Below are 3,354 nucleotides of genomic sequence, written 5' to 3'. Positions count from 1 at the left end.
AATTCAGCCAAAAATGTAGGAACACCCACATGGAGCCTAATTGAATGAAGATAAAAGTTTTCAGTGCAGCCATGTATCTGGTATGTTGGGCACACCTGAGCCCCTACTGTCATTTGTGTCACAAATGACATTAAAATTATGTTATTGTGATTCCCATGAATAGGAATTTTGGCAGGAACAAATGTGAACAATTCAAAAACAAAAAGATGAAACATATTCTTTAGGGATCACTAAAAATCACTTAAGGATTCAGTATAGCACAGTAAAAAATATAAACCAAAATGAATTGTATATCTCAAATATGATAATTTATATATACATATGTATTTCTCAAAAATTTAACACATTAATCAGTTATGTATGAGTGGACAGATGGGACAGATGAGAGGTTTTCATTATGCTTATGTTGTACATATACTACTTAGGCAGTACCTGGGGTCAAAAAGCCTGAGGTACAACTGGAAAGAGTAAATAGAATCTGAAAGTGTGGCTATAGAAATACATAAAAGCATCTTAAAATTGGTAACGGAGCAAGGCTTGAGATGAGAAGCCAAAGAAATTATCATAAATAAGCTATCGTATAGTATCAGAGTGCTGTATCAGAGAGGCAGTCAAGAATCAGGGGACTCAACAGTGACGATTCAAGGCAACTCAAGGCATTAAGCCAGGGAGGCCAGCATGCAGGTTGTAGGGGATACTGAGAGAAGGGAACAGGAAAAATCTTGGAAAAAGGCCAGATGGGAAATATGAAAATAAGACAGACCCAGGAAGTGAATGGTAAAAGAAAAACAGTCATATAAATGGATAGATGGATGTCAAGAACATTGTCGAGGTCTTCCCATAGACCTTGACTGTGAAGCCAAGATCTGCTTCAGCTGGAGACTTTAGACATAGTTCTTGCTGGAGTAGGAGTTTGTCCAAGTCACAGGAGGCTCATTGCATGCTGGTGAGAGCAGGGGACTGAGTGTACACGGGAGGATCTCGGAATGGGAAAACAGAGAAAAGAACAGATCTTTACAGGTGAGATATGATGAGTGAACATGGAGCTTTCTGAGTTTAAGGTGTATCAATAAGAATTGACTTCAGACAGTCCAGATCTGGAAACAAAGAGAAGAAGCAGAGGCTCAGTTTAGGGGATTTCAGTCGGAAGCTCTATATCCACACCAAAGGCAATATTAAATTCTGGGACTCTTCGATAACAACTTAAAGATCAATGCCAAATCCAAGAGAATAACCTCTGTGCAATATTGTAGAATAAACAGGGACTCAGAGAGAAGAGCATCTTATCACTCTAGTCCCCAGGAAAGATACAGTCTGGAAACTAGAGATCAAATTATAAATGAACAACTAAGATTAAGCAAAGTGACCAGACGTTATAATAAGGGAAGTTTCATTGAAATGAAGTCTCTAAAGCCAAAGTTCTTAGCCCAGAGTCCACAGTCCTTCAAGGTGTTTGTAGAGGGAATTCAGGTGGCCAATGAATTTGACCTAACTTTTACTAATTTTCTGACTGGAATTTAGTATCTCCTTCAATCATGAATCTAGGCAATAAGCAATAGTAATAACATCAGTACCTATAGCCAGTAGAAATCACAAATACTTTTATATCTCATTAAATTTATTGCAGATCTCAAAATATCATTTATATTCATCCATACTTCAAAATTGCAGTGGTTTTCTTGGATCCACTACTAGATCAAATATAGAAATCAATATAGAAATACATGTGACCACATCACAAAGATTTTTTTGTAGAAAATTTGATAATAATATTTTAATATATCTGTTTTACCTTGTTATTCTACATAAATTATTTTATGTATTTAAAAATATTTTGAGAAGTCCAGAGACTTCACAGACTTCCGGTATTAGTTTGCTAGGGCTGACATAACAAAGTATTACAAACTGAGTAGCTTAAACAACAGAAGTTTATTGTCTCACAGTTCTGGAGGCTAGACATCTGAGACCAAGGTATCACTGTTGGTTTCTTCTGAGGGCTGTAAGGGAGAATCCGCTCCATGCCTCTCTCTTAGTCTCTAGTGGTTTTCTGGCAATATTCGGCATTCCTTGGCTTCTAATAAATCATTCTATCTCTGCCTTCATCCTCACATGTCTTCTCCCTGTGTGCATGTCTGTTTCCATATTTCCCCTTTTACAGGGACTCCAGTCATATTGGACTAACGCCCTAATGACCTCATCGTAACTTGATTACCTCTGTAAAGACTCTATGTCCAAATAAGGTCACATTCTGACATACTGGGGGTTAGGACTTCAACATATATTTTTTGGGGGACATAATTCAGCCCATAACACTTACAAAAAGGTAAGAATACACTCTAAACCTAGGTGGGCTTGGAGGAGCCTGATAAATCTTCAGGTTTAGATGGGCTGGTCACATAGAGACTATGCTCTAAAGTTTACTTAGCCCTTACAGAGTTTGTTTGCTTGCTTGTATTTCCTCCTGCAGGCCAACTACTTGTGTACTTTAAAATGGCAGACTTCCAAGGAATCTAGAAAAATGATACAGACAAACCAGTCTGCAAGGCAGAAATAGAGACACAGACATAGAGAAAAAACATATGGACACCAAGGGGGGAAAGCAGGAGTGGTGGGGGTGGTGGTGGGATGAATTGGGAGATTGGGATTGACATATATACACTGATACGTATAAAATAGATAACTAATAAAAAAAATGGCTGACTTCCTAGTGAACCCTGAGGGAGAAGTGTGATACCACCAGAGAAGAGAAAGGGAAAAGACTGTAAATTCCAGGGGCCCAGTGTCAGGAGGGGAAATCCCTTCTAATCTCCCCAGGTGGTGGCAGCTGAGTAAATTACCTAGCAAGCAGCTGTAACACATTACATTGCAATTATCCCCCAAGAGTTCTAAGGGCTTGTAAGCAACTAAAGATAAAAGGCAGCCCTGCTAGAGGAAGAGCTGCTTCCTTTGCAATTTTACAGTGTTTGAGGAAATATACCTCATAGGACAGCCATCCCTTTCAGTAAGCCTTAAAGTACAAATAATCCCCTAGTTATGCAAGGATCTTGTGCCTGAATATATTGCCTACACTTTTAAGACATGCAAAGGAATTGCACAAGGAAAAATAATATAATGAATCTTATTAAATAAATTCTTATAAAATAAAGTACATTAAACATGTACTTCTAGAATGAAATCTGCCAAGGATTTCCACAGTAAATATTATGATTGTCTACTTAAATCTTGACAGCAAAATATATAAATAGCAAACATTTATTAAGTGCCAGGCACTGTTCTGTACTTTTTACACGAGATCATCTCTTTTTACAAGAGGTCGTCTCCACAAAGATCCTGAAACATAGGTACCATTATTGA

This window comes from Lagenorhynchus albirostris, chromosome 3 (assembly GCF_949774975.1).
Source record: "Lagenorhynchus albirostris chromosome 3, mLagAlb1.1, whole genome shotgun sequence".
Taxonomy (NCBI): Eukaryota; Metazoa; Chordata; class Mammalia; order Artiodactyla; family Delphinidae; genus Lagenorhynchus; species Lagenorhynchus albirostris.
Note: the sequence above shows the minus strand (reverse complement) of the source record.